This window comes from Aristolochia californica, unplaced genomic scaffold (genome assembly GCF_029961685.1).
Source record: "Aristolochia californica isolate CCGP_79_NKW_82.1479 unplaced genomic scaffold, dmAriCali1.0.hap1 SCAF_16, whole genome shotgun sequence".
NCBI classification, from domain to species: domain Eukaryota; kingdom Viridiplantae; phylum Streptophyta; class Magnoliopsida; order Piperales; family Aristolochiaceae; genus Aristolochia; species Aristolochia californica.
In genome coordinates this window covers 12,608,916-12,626,056 of record NW_027181837.1, presented here as the reverse complement: position 1 = coordinate 12,626,056, position 17,141 = coordinate 12,608,916, and the positions used below count along the sequence as shown (strand labels likewise).

General features: G+C 40.2%; 1 protein-coding gene across 2 annotated transcripts in view; it reads right to left on the bottom strand.

Annotated features, from left to right (window-relative positions):
* LOC137953290 (G-box-binding factor 1-like) overlaps positions 1-16,147 on the bottom strand; it is a 45,618-nt gene extending 29,471 nt beyond the window's left edge. The window contains exons 1-4 of one of the 2 annotated variants that reach the window (XM_068800616.1): positions 15,928-16,147; positions 14,904-15,142; positions 14,690-14,756; positions 14,330-14,399 (exon numbers count right to left, since the gene is read on the bottom strand). The gene's annotated coding sequence lies outside the window, so the exon portion shown is untranslated. The remainder of the gene's footprint in view (positions 1-14,329; positions 14,400-14,689; positions 14,757-14,903; positions 15,143-15,927) is intronic. The other variant, XM_068800615.1, reaches the window with a different exon arrangement.
* Between the last annotated feature and the right edge of the window lie 994 nt (positions 16,148-17,141).

Genomic DNA, 17,141 nt, shown 5'->3' with positions numbered 1-17,141 from the left:
GGTGCAGTCAACTATCCCAATCACTGTACTAACAATTGAATTATTCCATAAGACCTAGTGTGAGAAAAGCATGTTTTTCTCTGACTATGGAATTATTGGCCCAAGTAGGTTAACTAAATTTCTTCCAACACTTATCAGAAATATGGTTTCACCTACCACAATAAATGCATTTTTTATCCCCTCTATCGTTTCAGCCATGACCACGGGTAGAGAAAGAGTGACCTCTACCTTTATTGTAACCTCCACGAAACTGACCATCGGGCTTACTAGTAGATGACGGAAGGTTAGGAGAAACAACATCTAATAGACTTCCATTTGTGTCATGTTTATTCACTACCGCGCTTTTTGTCTGAAGAACTCTATTAAAGGCTTACTCTAAGGTGGTCACTTCCTCATTAACCAATAATTAGGCTCTCATGGCATCATACTCAGATCCCAACCCATGTAGAGACCTAGCAATCTGAATATGTGTTACAGTCCCGGGTCATGGATCGAGTAACACGGCGTGGGATTTGTGAATCCAGCACTGGTACTGAGTTGTTGGACTCGGTAAAGAGGGTTAAAGATCCCTTCTTTGGGTAATCTTCCACCAGTGATCAGTCTCCCTTTCTATGAACTCATTCTAGTGCTAAAGTTATAGCTAGAATGGAATTAATTCAGGTGGAGAGATAATGGAGGAATACCTGTTCTTGCTCACGTAAATCAAGGTTTCAACCCTGATTTGATGCAGCTTGTTCTAGGACTTGAAGGCCAAGCTTAGGGGGCAGCCTTGGCTCACTTTGAAGGTTGTCCTTGCTCTGTTTCCATGATGGTTTTCTAGCAAGAAGAGTTGTTCTAATCCTTCACGTGAAAGAACCAGAATTCTTCTTTCTTTGCTGCTCGTCAAGAGGGAATTGACCCTACTTGTTGTTGACGCTGATGATGAGGGAAGACCCCTCTTTGGGCTCGAAAAAGGGGCAGGAAGCTCCTCTTCTTAGTATGGATGATGAAGGATGAATTTGGGTGAAGATGGATGGCAATGGAGGGTGAAGGATAGGTTGGATATTTGGAGTAAACCCTAAACTCGAGATCAAGAGGTGATCTCAACCTGTTTAGATTAGGTTATTCTAAAATCTCAAAGCTTACCTATTTCATTCATATCTTTCCCTTAAATAGGTCACATCATGGAGTTTTAGGGTTAGGGTTACAATAATTCCCCATAATGCCCTTACATATAAAGTAATTAGAAATAACTCCTACTTAAAACAATATAAGAAATAAATCATACTCAAAGAAATATAAGGAATAAATCCTATTGAGTGAGTTGTTGTTGTCTCCTTCGTTGTGTGACTCGGTGTGCTATTGAGTCCACAACATCTGCCCCCCCATGGAGAAAGAGTTTGTCCTCAAACTCAAAAGCTGATAGACTTGTTTGAAGATGTCCACACATTCCCATGTTGCAGCGTCGGGGTCAGTGTCCGTCCACTGAACGAGAATCTCCCAATGGTCATTGGTCAACGTGCGCGTAACACCGCAGTTGGGTTAAGAATAACCTCACCATTATCAACCGGTGGTAGGAATGGAGTGGATGTAGGTTGTGCTCCGGAATGCGGCTTCAAAAGAGAGACATGAAACACATCATGAATTTTGGTCGTGTCCGGTAATTTGAGCTGATAGGCGACTGGTCCCACGCGTCGAAGAATGGGAAACGGCCCGAAAAATCTGGGTGAGAGCTTATGACGTGGAGGTCCCGCAAGAGACTGCTGTCGATAGGGCTGGAGCCATAGCCACTACTCCCCAACCTCAAAAGAGACATCATGGTGGCCTTGGTCGTAGACATCCTTCATCCGAGCTTGGGCGCGTTGCGGCCGTTCTGTGATATTCTGTAGCAGCAGATCCCGGTCTATGAATGCTTGATCAATCGCGTCCACGTGGGTGGACCCTAGGTTGTACGAGAGAAGGCGGGGTGGATCCCGGCCATATATAACCCGGAAAGGTGTGGATTGCAAGGCATAGTGGAACGAAGTGTTGTAACAGTATTCGGTCCACGGAAGCCATTGAACCCATGGCCGCGGACGATCCCCCACCAAGCACCGTAGATACATCTCGATGGTGCGGTTCACCACCTCAGTCTGCCCGTCAGTCTGTGGATGATAGGCGGAGGAGAACTTCAATTTCGTCCCACTCAAGCGAAATAGTTCCTGCCAAAAGGTGCTCGTGAAAACTGCATCTCTGTCACTCACAATGGATTCTGGAATGCCATGTAAGCGGACTATCTGCTCCAAGAAAGTCTGAGCAACTCGTGTTGCTGTATACGGATGAGCCAGCGGTATAAAATGTCCGTACTTGGAGAATCTATCAACCACCACGAAAAGTACGGATTTGCCAGAGGACAAGGGTAGGCCTTCCACAAAATCCATTGAAATGTCGGCCCAAACCTGCGTAGGAAGGGCCAGAGGCTGGAGAAGACCGGCTGGACTCAAGTGCTCGGCTTTGTTGCGCTGGCATACCTGACAGTCGCCCACATAAGTCGCAATAGAGGGCTTCATGGCTTGCCAGTAAAACTCAGCTTGAATTCTGTGCAAGGTCTTCTGGATCCCCTCGTGTGTACTGTCATGGTTGGCCGAGAGAATAGTTGGAATCAGCTCGGACTCAGGTGGAAGGAAAATCCGCTGCTTGTAATAAATAAGTGAATCTTGGATGGACCACTTCGAATTCATTGTCCCTTTCGAAATCTTCTGATGCAGTTCCTGCAATGCAAGGTTAGTGGCATGTGCGTCGCTCACCAAGTCCAGAATGAGAAATCTCGGCTGGCTGATCGAATAGACCGTCTGCTGATCTTCAAAACACTGTGACAAGGCGTATGCCGCTTTATTTAATCTCCCCGCACGATACTCCACCGAGAAGTCAAACCCCAACAACTTACTGATCCAGTGATGCTGTGGCGACGTCGTCAAACGCTGTTCTAGTAGGAATTTAAGGCTGTAGTGATCCGTGCGTATGAGAAAAGCCCGGCCCCAGAGATAAGGCCTCCAATGTTGGACCGCTTTGGCCAACCCAATCAATTTGCGCTCATAGGCCGCCAGCTTGTGATGACGGACTGCCAACTGTCTGCTAAAATACGCAATAGGATGGCCCAACTGCTGTAAAACGGCCCCAATGCCCACGCCCGAAGCGTCACACTCTACCATGAACAATTCGTCAAAGTTGGAAAGTTGTAATACTGGCGCGGATGTGAGGGCAGATTTGAGTGCCACAAACAACATGGTGGCCCCCTCATTCCAAATAAAGGAATTTTTCTTGAGTAGACTTGTCAATGGTGCTGCCATAGGCCCATAGTTCTGAATAAATTTGCGGTAGTAGCCCGCAATACCCAAAAAACCCCGTAATGCAGAACACGACTATGGTTGCGGCCACTCGTGAATAGCTCGGATCTTCTCGGGATCCACCGTAACCCCCTCATGTGAGATAATGTGTCCCAAATACCCCACATGTGAAGCCGCAAAAGAACACTCGTTCATCAAAGCTTGAAAAGTGGAGGGTGCATTGGATAACCCGAACGGCATCACAACGAACTCAAAGTGGCCATGGTGCGTGCGGAACACCATCTTCTCGATATCAGAGGGGTGCATCCGGACCTGATGGTATGCCGAATGGAGGTCGAGTTTAGTGAATAACCACGACCCATGTAACTCATCCAGGAGCTCATCCACTACCAGAATCGGGAACTTGTCTTTTACTGTCTGCACGTTCAACTCCCGATAATCCACGCAGAACCTCCATGTTCCATCATGTTTCTTCCCAAGTAAGACGGGTGAAGAGAACGGGGAGCAGCTGGGATGAATAAGACCCTGTTTCAACATCTCATGGCACTGACGCTCTATCTCGTCCTTCTGAAGGTGTGGGTAACGGTATGGTCGCACGACCACTACCTCAAATCCTGGTTTCAGACAGATCCTGTGGTCACAGTGCCTCAAGGGAGGCAACCCCGAAGGCTCCTGGAAGAGGTCAGAGAACTCCTCAACCAGACCATCACTAGTACTGTCAGACTGATCCTATGTCTGCAAAGTGTGCATGCAATGGGCCCTGTCCACCTGACAGCCCAGTAAGAGCACCCGACTTCCGGCCAAATCAAAGCTCATGGTTAAAGCCAAAAAGTCCCACAGAATGGGCCCCAACGTTTGTAACCATTTAATGCCTAATTCCATATCAAATTCCGCCAGGGGAATAACAAAAAATTCAGCATTAAACGAAGTATAGCCAATGGAAAAAGTTACCGCCTTACTAATCCCATAGCTAGGGACCTTCTCGCCATTGGCCACTGAGACGGTGGCTGTCGGATGAGTGTGTATCTTGAGCTGGAGATGTTGTGCGGCTGTCAAACTAAGAAAATTGTGTGTACTCCCCGAGTCGACTAGTCCCACCAGTTCTCGGTCGATGACATGAGCTCGGACTTGCATTGTCGTAGGCGATTTCTGCCCAGTAATAGCATGCAAGGATATCTCTGGTGGTTCCTCCTCGATAATATCCTCTGGCTCCTCTGGATCCTTTGAATCCTCCACCTCGAGCCAAAACAATCGTTTACATTGGTGTCCAACCTGATACTGCTCATCGCAGTTATAACATAAATTTTTGGACCGCCTTTCTACCATCTCCGCACTCGTCAATTTTTTTATAAAGCTCGGTAGGGAATTACCAAGGCGGGGATCGGCTACCCTAGTCGTAGTCGGAGTGTGTCTAGATGGTGCTGCTGTAGATGCTCCCTAGGATGAATTATAGCAGCGCCCTTGCCACGTGGAGGAAGTGTTCCTCTCACCCGACCAACCCGACTTACGTTGCTGCAGCTGTTGTCGTTGTTCCATTGCTCGGGCCATATTCATGGCATGAGCTAAATCCGTGGGCATAAGGAGTTCTACCTCTAGCCGTAAATACTCATTGAGACTTGCTGTGAATAAGGAGACCTGCTGGTCAACCAATACCCTCTCACCAGCACGAGCCAACTTTTCCTGGAACAGTTTTTGATATTGTTCCACCGAACCCGTTTGTCTCAATAGGACTAACTCTCCTAGGGGGTTGCTGTTGGCGGGAGGCCCAAATCTAACTGTGCATAGATTTTTAAATTCTCCCCAAGTCATTCCCGGTCTCTCTTTCTCTACTTGAGTAACCCATAACATGGCTTCATCTGTCATATGGAAAGAGGCTAGTTGCACCTTATCCCATTCAGTAATCCCTTGGTTCAAAAAAAAAATTTCACATCTATGCAACCAAATTAAGAGATCCACAGAACCATTGAAAGAGGGAAACTCTAACTTGGTGTACCTTGGAATTGTGCCTCCATGCTGAGGTCCTTGGACAGTAGTGCGCCCAGGCCACTGCTCCCCTCTTCTGTGATATGGTTGAGCAACCTCTCTCACCTCTGGACTCTGATGTCTCTCTGTCCTCAACTCCTGTAGCATGCTGATAACTCGGCTCAACTCTTCTTCCAAACCACAAACCTTCCCCAACACTGGTTGTGCTGTTTCAAGGCTATCTTCTATCTTTTGTATCCTGATTTGGATTTCTTCATTGCTAATATTATCCCCCATGTTACCCTGCTCTGATATCAAGTTGTTACGGTCCCGGGTCATGGATTGAGTAACACGGCATGGGTTTTGTGAATCCAGCATTGGTACTGAGTTGCTGGACTCGGTAAAGAGGGTTAAAGATCCCTTCTTTGGGTAATCTTCCACCAGTGATCAGTCTCCCCTTTTATGAACTCATTCTAGTGCTAAAGTTATAGCTAGAATGGAATTAATTCAGGTGGAGAGATAATGGAGGAATACCTGTTCTTGCTCACATAAATCAGGGTTTCAACCCTGATTTGATGCAACTCGTTCTAGGACTTGAAGTCCTAGCTTAGGGGGCAGCCTTGGCTCACGTTGAAGGCTGTCCTTGCTCTGTTTCCGTGATGGTTTTCTAGCAAGAAGAGTTGTTCTAATCCTTCACGTGAAAGAACCAGAATTCTTCTTTCTTTGCTGCTCGTCAAGAGGGAATTGACCCTACTTGTTGTTGACGCTGATGATGAGGGAAGACCCCTCTTTGGGCTCGAAAAAGGGGCAGGAAGCTCCTCTTCTTAGTATGGATGATGATGGATGAATTTGGGTGAAGATGGATGGCAATGGAGGGTGAAGGATAGGTTGGATTTTTGGAGTAAACCCTAAACTCGAGATCAAGAGGTGATCTCAACCTGTTTAGACTAGGTTATTCTAAAATCTCAAAGCTTACCTATTTCATTCATACCTTTCCCTTAAATAGGTCATGTCATGGAGTTTTAGGGTTAGGGTTACAATAATTCCCCATAATGCCCTTACATATAAAGTAATTAGAAATAACTCCTACTTAAAACAATATAAGAAATAAATCCTACTCAAAGAAATATAAGAAATAAATCCTATTGAGTGAGTTGTTGTTGTCTCCTTCATTGTGTGACTCGGTGTGCTATTGAGTCGACAACAATATGATTCTCCTTCTTATGAATGTCCTCAACATTCGCAGTAAATGGATGAAATGTGTTGATTTTTTGTAACACCCCTTTCATCTCAATGAAATAAACTATTACCGATCTATTCCCACGCTTCATATTGAAGTACTTGACATATAATTCATAGATCCGAGACAAATTACTTTCTTGAGATAAAATAGACTTCAAGGTAGTCCACATAGCCTTTATTGTACTACAACTCAAAATCTGATCACTAAATTGTGACTCCATGTTCACCAACCAGATCATAACTAGAATATCTTCTACTTCCGTACAGGAGGATTATATCTAATTTATTTTGCCATCCTTCTAGCCTTCAAATACAACATAATAGACCTTGACCAATTCACATAGTTTGATGCATTCAACCAGATCGTAGCTATCTGAATAGGCTGAGAGTATTTTCCATATGAGCTCTTATTTGTCCTTTGGACAACAATTTGTGTGTTGGATTCAACCATTCAATTCCACAAAACAATCACAATTCAACTTAATATGGTGTCAATAACAAAATAGAATAACTTTCCCCAGTTTAATTTGCCTACACAAACAAGTGGGCCCCACAATCAACTCAATTCAATGCACCCAATTAGCAATCCAAAGTACTCATACTCAACAATTAAGACCACAAATTGAACGAAGAATGATCCAATTACATGAAATTTAGGTTGATGACGTAGGTTGAGTAGGGTATGATGCAGGCAGGAATGAAGCAATGCTTAAAATAGAGAGCATTGAATGGCTTCAAATTCCAATAGTCATTCTGTTAAAATACCAATCCGGGGGTTTTTGGTCATTTGACACATTTCCCACATTACATTTTTTCTTATAGTATGGCTATTAGATAGACAATGTCTTATTTTATTTATGGTTCAATTTTCATTCAATTTAGATATGTTTTTAGGAGATATGTAATTTTGAGTATTGAGGGGCATTTTTGTCTTTTAGTAAAATATCACTTAAACCCTGATTATAAAGGAGGACGTGCCTTTCTGGCAATCTCTCCAAGGCAGCAATGCTACTCTTCTTCCAGGCTTCCTTTTCTCCTCTTTTATCTTCTATTTTCTCCCCAAATCTCATATTTTTCATGGTATCAAAGCAGTAACGCACGTCTAGGGCTGATTTCTTTCAATTTTGTGGATCTTCTTTCTATTTTCAACAATCTTCTTAAAGGATTTTCCCAAAATTTCTGGACTGGTAGGATAAAAATTACAATTTTTCCCTTTTTCTACTTGTCTTAGCCTCTTGGCTAATGATTACTGCATTTATTTGATTGACACTCTAGTGTATTGAATTGCGGTGTTTTGTGATATTTAATGGCTGATTCCAGCACACAAGTTGTTGTCCAAATGACTGCTGAGAGCTCAGATGTGAAATTCTCTCAGCCTATTCAGATAACTACGATCCGGTTGAATGGATCATATAAACTGGTCTAGATCAGTATTTGAGGGCCAGAAGAATGGTAAAATATGTAACAAATAATCCCTCGGTACCTATAACTGAAGATTGGGTAACAGAAGATAATTTAGTAATGACCTGGTTGGTTAACAATATGGAGTCCAGATTTAGTGACCAGATTTTGAGTCACAGTATTGCTAAAGCAATGTGAACTACCTTGGCTTCCATTTTGTCTGAAGAAAGTAATTTGTCAAAAATCTATGAGATATATGAGAAGTATTTTAATATGAAGCGTGCAAGTAGATCAGTGATAGATTATTTCATTGAGATGAGGGGAGTACTATAGGAGATTAGCACATTCCATCATTTTACTATGAATGTTGAAGACATTCGTAAGAAAGAAAATTAGATTCAAGTAGCCTAGTTTTTAGATGGTTTGGGGCCTGAGTATGATGCTATTCAAGCCCAACTATTAGCCAATGAGGACGTGACCACCCTTGAGCAAGCCTTTAACAGAGTTCTTCGAGTTGAAGGTGCCATTGTAAATAAGAATGAGTCAAGTGGAACTCTCTCAGAAGCAGTTGCTCTTAACCTTTAGTCTTGTACTAGTAAGCCTGATGGTCAGTTTTGTGGTAGTAATAATAGAGGTAGAAGTCGTTCTTTTTCTACCCATGGCCGTGGTCAAATGATCCAAGGGATTGGAATTGTGTTCATTGTGGTAGGACTAATCATATTTTTGAGAAATGCTGGGAAATTTTTGGTAAGCCTACCTAGGCCAACTCTATAGTCACAGATAAGGATGCCTCCTCACACACTAGATCCTATGAGGAAATTCAGTAATTAGTACAACAACTGGATCAACTGACTGCTCCATCTACTGCTTCTCAGACTACCAAAACTCCTTCCTCAGCAAGTACCATGATGGCTAGTATAGATATGACTATATTGAATGTGTCTCATTCCCCCTCTTGGATCATTGATTCATGAACCTCTACACACATGTCAAGTACGCCCTCCTTATTTTAGTCCATTAATCATTCTCATTCAAATCGTCGAGTTACTTTAACTGATAGATCCACCTCTCCCATTCAGGTGGAGGGTACATTTCACACTACTCTACAAATGAACTTAGATTTTGTTTTATTTACACCAAAGTTTCCAATTAATCTCTTGTTTGTGAGTCATATAATTAAATCCTTAAACTGTTCAGTAACCTTTTATCCTACTTCCTGTGTTTTCCAGGACTTGCAGACAAAGAGAAGATTGGTTCGCGACATGAGGAGGGAGGAGTCTACATCGGGACGATGTATCAATTTCTCGAGTTGTGGCACTCACTACTACAGATTCTTCTTACTTGTGACATCTGCACTTGAGACATCCATCACCAGTTAAGCTGTGTCAATTTTTTCTTTCTTTGCCAACCGATATTTCATTTGATTGTGCGTCCTGTCAGTTAGCAAAACATTGTAGCTCCAAGTTCTCAGTTAATTTTAATCAAAGCACCAAGTTGTTTGAATCAGTCCAATCTGATGTATGGGGTCCGTATCGGGTTCCTAACCCAATTGGTTTGAAGTATTTTGTGTCGTTTATTGATGATTTCAGTAGAGTAACTTGGGTGTATCTCCTACAAGAAAAGTCTAACGTATTTGATGTATTCCTCAATTTTTTTCAATGAAATAAAGAATCAATTTGGTACCTGTGTTTCGTACTGACAATGGTTTGGAATATCCTACTCATAAATTTTCAGTATTTTGTGTTTCTCATTGTGTTACCCATCAAACGTCCTGCCCTTATATACCACAACAAAATGGGATGGTTGAACCTAAAAACAAACATCTCCTTGAGGTTACAAGGACACTATTACTGCATTTGAATGTTCCTAAATCTTTTTGGGGAGATGCAGTTTTAGCTTCGTGCTACTTGATTAATCGTATGCCCTCATCTGTTTTGAGTGGTCAAATTCCTTTTCATGTTTTAAATCCAAATTATAAATCATTTTTGCTTGTGTTTTTTTATGTACTTATTTTGTTCATATGTTTGGAACTTCGGTTGATAAGTTATCACCTCCGTCTATCAAATGTGTTTTTCTGGGTTATTTTCGTCAACAAAAAAGGTACAAATGTTATGATTCTATTTGACATAAGACATATGTGTCAACTGTTGTGACCTTCTTTGAACATACTCCATATTTTTCATCCTCTACTGAGCTTCCTGTCTAACCTAAGTCTCCTTCAGACAATTTTGTTCTTGTTGTAGTTTTGGATGTACCAGTTTCATCGAATTCTTCATTGCCTCTTTGTGTTTAAAGTCATCGTCCTCGTATTCCTACAGTGCCTCCAACAGTTACCTATACAGAGCTCTCTTCTCATAATGCACCAGCTTCCTCATCGCCTGCAGATCCTGTTATCTCTGATTTGGACTTGTCTATTAGTCTACAAAAAGGTAAACAATCTTGTACTTCTCATTCTATATCCAAATATGTGTCTCTTGATTTTATTGTCCCCATCCTTCAAGTCCTTTGCCATGTCATTGTCTACTTCTCATATACCTCGTTCAGTATAGGAAGCCTTATGCTCTCTAGAATGGAAACAAGCTATGGATGAGTGGAGTCTCAGGGAATATGGCGTCTATGTGATCCACCTGCAGGATCAGCTATTGTGGGGTGTCGTTGGGTTTATACTATCAAATATAATGTTGATGGATCTATTGAACAGTATAAAACTCGACTGGTAGCGAAGGGGTATACACAGGCTTTTGGAGTTGATGTCTTTGAGACATTCTCTCTTGTGGTCAGACTTACTTCGGTACGTATCTTAGTATATGTGGTTGTTAATAAGGGTTGGCCTCTCTTTCAGCTTAATGTGAAAAATGTTTTTCTATCTGGTGATCTACAAGAGGAAGTGTATATGGAGCAACCTCCTGGGTATGTTGCTCAGAGAGAGACAAGAAATGTGTGTAAGCTGCAAAATGCTATTCATGGACTTAAACAAAGTCCATGGGCCTAGTTTGAAAAGTTGTGTTGTGATACTACAACTTGGGCTCTATAGGAGCCATTGTGATCATTCCATGTTCATATTTAAAAGGAAGACCAGTATGGTGGTTTTGGTTGTCTATGTAGATGACATTGTGTTATCTGGTGATGATCTTGATGGTATTACAGAAGTTAAACAATATCTAGCCACACATTTCCAGACAAAGGATTTGGGCTATCTCAAGTACTTCTTTAGCATCAAAGTCACTCATCGCAAGTGAGGTATTGTTCTTTCTCAAAGAAAATATATATTGAATATGTTACAGGAGTATGGTTTATTAGGTGTTAAACCTATAGACACCCCCATAGAAGTTAATCATAATCTACATGACACCCAGAATCCTACACAAAGATAAAACTCAATACAGACGGTTAGTAGGTAAACTAATCTATGCTATAGTTACCAAGTTGGATATCTCATTTGCTATGGGATTTGTGAGCCAGTTCATGAAAAATCCTCAGAAAGTCTATTTAGAACCTGCTCAAAGGATTTTAAAGTACTTGAAGGGTGCACCTAGAAAAGGTCTTTTGTATACTCAAAATGGGAAAGTTGATGTCCTTGGGTATTTTGATGTCGATTATGCTGGGTGTAAGATGGAGTTCTACGTTAGGCTACTGTTGTTTTGTCAAAGGTAACCTGGTAAGCTAGAAAAATAAGAAACAGACGATTGTAGCTAGGTCTAATGAAGAGGCCAAGTATCGAGCAATGGCTCACACAGTTAGTGAGCTTATGTGGATTAACTTTGTTCTTCTTGAATTTGGTTTTACATTATCTGACCCTATGGTTATGAATTGTGAGAACTAGGTAGGCATTTTTATTGCCAACAACCTAGTATTTCATGAGAGAATGAAACATATAGAAGTCAATTGCCACTTCATTAGAGATGCAGTTATGCAGGGGAAGGTGATAACTGTTTTAGAAACACATCTAGGGGTACTTTGGTCATTTTACCCTCCAGGGGTATTTTGGTCATTTCACCACCTCTGGTTAAATTTCTTTATGTATCTTTGTTCTACATGTTATGTTAGTGGTTAAATTTTCATGTACATAGAACACATAATTAGAGAGATATAAGGAGAATAATGTTTATTAAGTGTATAGGGGCATTTTTGTAGTTATCAGCCCAAATCAGTCATTTAAGAGACAAGGGGTCGTGCACGACCCCCAACAAGCCTTCTCTAGCTCTTCTCAAGTTTTCTCTCTTTTTTTTCTCTTTTTCGCTCATTTTTCTCCTCTTCCTCCACCAAAATCTTTACTTTTACAAACTCCTTATGTAAAATCTTCAAACTAGTTGGGAAATTATTTACCAAGCCTTTGGGAAGAGGTGAACATGTATCCATTAGTGACAAGCTGGGTTCGTTTGATATCTACTCTCCAACTTGGTGGGGAGTGCTAAAATACTAGTCCAGGGGTATTTTGGTCATTTTACCACCTCTGTGGTTAAATTTCTTTATGTAACTTTGTTCTACATGTTATGTTAGTGGTTAAATTTTCATGTACATAGAACACATAATTAGAGAGATATAAGGAGAATAATGTTTATTAAGTGTATAGGGGCATTTTTTTAGTTATCAGCCCAAATCAGTCATTCAAGAGACAAGGGGTCGTGCAAGACCCCCAACAAGCCTTCTCTAGCTCTTCTCAAATTTTCTCTCTTTTTTTCTCTTTTTCGCTCATTTTTCTCCTCTTCCTCCACCAAAATCTTTACTTTTACAAACTCCTTATGTAAAATCTTCAAACTAGTTGGGAGATTATTAACCAAGCCTTTGGGAAGAGGTGAACATGTATCCATTAGTGACAAGCTGGGTTCGTTTGATATCTACTCTCCAACTTGATGGGGAGTGCTAAAATACTAGTACAGGGGTATTTTGGTCATTTCCCACATTACATTTTTCTCTTATATATGGTTATTAGATAGGCAATATCTTATTTTATCTCTGGTTCAATTTTCATTCAATTTAGATATGTAATTTTAAGTATTGAGGGGTATTTTTGTTCTTTTGTAAAATATCACTTAAACCCTGATTCTCCAAGGCAGCAAGGCTGTTCTTCTTCCAGGCCTCCTTTTCTCTTCTATTTTCTCCCCATATCTCATACTTTTCACATTCAATTCAAAGTAGTGGCCACAAATCAAGAGGTTATGGCAGGCGGAAAAAAGGAAAAGATAAGATTTTTACCCCACCAGTCCAATTTTTAGGAAGAACCTTCAATGGATTTTCTGAAGATTGAGAAAAGAGACACAAAACAGAAAGAAATCTGCCCAAGATTGACGTTACTGCGCAGATACCATGAAAATTAAGAGATTTGGGGAAGAAAATGAGAGAAATAAGAGAGGAGAAGAAAAGAACAGCAAGCTACCTTGCCTGTGTTGCAGTTCGTGCCAGAAAGGCACAAGCTTCCTCTTTTTATTTCAGGGTTTAAGTGATAATTACAAAAAAGACATAAATACCCCTAGACACAAAAAATCGCATCTCTTAAAATACACCTCTGATTTGAATGAAACTTGAACCACATGCATATGAAAACATTATCTATAGAACACACATAAGCTCAGATAAAACATCATATATAAAATAACCAAAATACCCCTGAACTGGTATTTTAACACACTGAAATGCACATTGGGTGACAATTTCACTTGAAATTGAAATTTTATGAGAAGCTGAGACCTCTTTGGTCAATTTTTTGGAGGGTGCATATGTGTCTCCTTCTTCTGTTTACATTATATTAAAAACCCAAACAATCGGAAAATATGAAACTGTAATATAAAAAATAAAGACTACCAAACTCCTAGCATTAAACTCCTTTAATGGACAAAAAAAATACTGGCCAGGTATTCATTTCACAGATGAAGAATTGAACTTAATGAAAGAAGTTATAATTTTTAAAATGACAAGTTTACACATTCAAAATTCATTAAATAGCACAAGTTTACCCATTCTAAAGCCATTGTTTTGTTACGGAAAGGGGGGAAATATCATTACTAATTCATTATTTTGTTCAAGTGGTAAAATCAGCATTAAGAAACTGATCCTTCCCATAGCATCCCATGTCTACAAATGAATACCTACAACATTTGATCTTCCATGAGTAAAACTTTATGTTACAGGTTTTTTTTATATTATCACATACATAAGTATATCTGACAATCTTAGGGATGATAGGAAAGTATGTGATATAATAGTGATACATAGGAAATTAAATCTTTGTGTAACGTATACTCACCTAATGCTTCACAAGGATCTTATGCATATTATCTCAAATTTAATCTCAAATCCAATTGGAATCAACAGAGAAATATGGAGAAAGTGCAGGTTTCAAAATTATCTTTTGCACATGCCAAGGAAATGAAAGATTTTATTAGTAAATATGAAAGTAGTTCAAAATTAAAAAAAAATACCCTTGAGGAAGAAAGTACTTGTCTGCATCTATTATCTATCACTCTATGTTATTAGTCCACTCCTGTAGATCTGCATATTCCCCAGTCATCGTTACTTTGGCACAGTGATGCGGGCTATTAACAAGAAGTTTTGGCTAAAGAAGTGGCCAGAGGTCCTCGACCAGGTGTTCACACCCCACAGATGAAAAAGAAAGAAAATGCTTTGAAAATTGCAGCATATTCCCAATGGTGAGCTCACTGGACCCACCATTTTTAGAGTAAGCATGGGTTATTAGCACTCTAGGAAGTTCGATTAATTCTATACACCATTCAAATAATCCAGCTGTACACAATGCTGAAAACTGTATGATCAATCCTTACAGATCTGAGGGTGCTGTCACTGAAAAAGGTTCAGACTTATCCATGCTCTGACAATGCTCAACATAACCTGTGCATCAGGGTACGAGCATATCATTCTTGTTAAATCCATATTAGTGTCAAGCCTTTTCTATGGCTCATTTCATTGAACTTATCAAGAACTTAAGAGATTTAGTTTCTCACAAGTTACTGGTGATGGATAATAGAAATTTATTACCTTATGCAATAACTCTGCCAGTCATTCTGTCATAGTTTGCACACTGAACCCTACTGCTTTCTTTCTATTAAAGCACCCCACATCTATGCCAAACAAAAGTAATTTCAATAGGAATATTCTCTTAGTGCACGGTTAAGGTGAATATGTAGAAAATATAAATTCCAGGTGAGGCTAGTATGATCCACATCCTCATAAGATAGAGCGAATGATCGACTGTGTGTTCCCCAATTACCCTAAACCTGAAGTCAAGAATAATGAACTTTACAAGATGACCCGAGAACAACGCTCTCTAAAAATAGTAAGGACCGAGATGGAAGAATACCCAACCAGAAAAGGAAAACAGACCAACATATATTTCGAACACATCTAGTGACAAAATAAAGAGTTCCTCACTTATTTCTCTCATTCAAAAACCTCCGTACTGGAAGCAATTGCAACAAAGCAGATTAAATTTGAACTCAAAAGGTAATCGAGTAAGAGAAACGAAATCGACGTCAAACCGAATGAGAAAAAGCAATTCGTTCTTGCAGTGGAAGTATTTGATACTTTTCCAACACCGAGCAACAGAAAATACTGTTAGGAATAAATAGAAAAGGTAAAAAGGAAACACTACATAAATTAACGTAAAAAAAAAAAAAAAAATCAATCAAGTCCCATAAAACATTATATGGAAAATATTAGCAGTTAGAAGCTCTACCAGTTTTCAAAACCCAACAGCAAAATAACCTAAACTTCAGACCATTCTACTGAAAGCACCCAAAATAAAAGAAAAGTAGCTACTCAAAACCTCAATAAAAAACAAACGCAAAATTTTGAGTCGATTAGCAACCCTGCGAATAGCCAAAAAGAAAAAAGAAAAAAATCCGCTACTAAAACCAGTGGCTTCCAGTAAAACCTCGCATCCAGTTCTCCACATAACCTCAACCGAACAAAACCCACAGATCGAACCAATGTAAATTAAATCCAACAGAAGATACCCTAAAATCAACAGAAATAAAAAAAACAACAAGGACCGAAAATTGACCTGTTTTCATGGCGTCGTTACAGAGAGGCGGGAGAAAGTGAGAGACTGAGGTGGAAGTCCAGGTCGGATCGATCGAGCTCTCCGTGGTCAGCCAGACTAGACTTATTTTCTCTGTTTTTTCCGCTACACAAGGGATCAACGGCTGATATGACCACGACTAGCACTATCAACGGCAGCGGCGAGAATATAGCGTCGCTTAGAGGGACTGAGAAGAGCGGCGGTTTCCTGCTGTGTGCTGACTTCTGTCTCTCTCTGCTACGTGTCTCGCCTTCTCCACGTTACATCCGTTTGGCGGCCTCCGATAGGATCTGTACTCGTTAGGGTTTAGAGAGTGACACGTCGGATTCTCGGCATTTTCGACTTGGCTTTTTGTGATTGGTTGGAGCGAAGTAGGTGGGCCATGGCTGATCGGAGGTTATCTGATTTAAGCGTGATTTTATTAGGGAAAACGACTCATTGTCCCGTTTAATTAAGAATTAAGGAGAATACTAGTTAAAGTAAAAAGGTCAGAGCGTTTGAGATCTTAAGAGGATTCGATTGTGACTTGGAAGAAATGTGATTGACTGTGACTTGTTACTTGCTAAATTGGATCTAATCTTTTCTTCCGTTTATCAAATTTTAAGATCAAAACTTGGATGACTTTGGTTGTTTCGGTCAGTTCATTCATTAAAACAGTTGACCTAACTCCATCAACCAAATCATTTGTAGCATGGAAAATTTCTCCCCACGGTATAAGATCATGAAAAGGAAGCAGGTCTTGCTCTCTCTTTCAATTTTTTTTACTTTGTTAGGTATGAGTCATAATCAATGAATAGGCATAAGATCCACCTTTTATGACCTAAAAAAAGGGGAGGGGGGAAGAGCCCTCCTCTCCTCCTCTTTTTTCTTGAGCAATGACTAAGTTGGAGATTTCTGTCAAATTTAGAAAAGGTTAATGGTTGCCCCCTCCTATCAAATGAGGGAGAGGCTCTCCTCTAATCCCAATAATTAAAATAATTATTACTTATCAAAAATATGATATTATATGACATCTTCTTCAAGTCATCTTAGTTAAACTTCATTAACCTAGTTTGCGCCCAAGTTGATCCCCATGCCATTTTATAACTAAAAAAAAAAAAAGCATGGGAAGAGAAAAAGAAAAGGCACAATTGTGCTCTTTGTGCTTCCTCTACTATTTTATTTTTTATTCAAAAACTAAACCTACATACAACTTA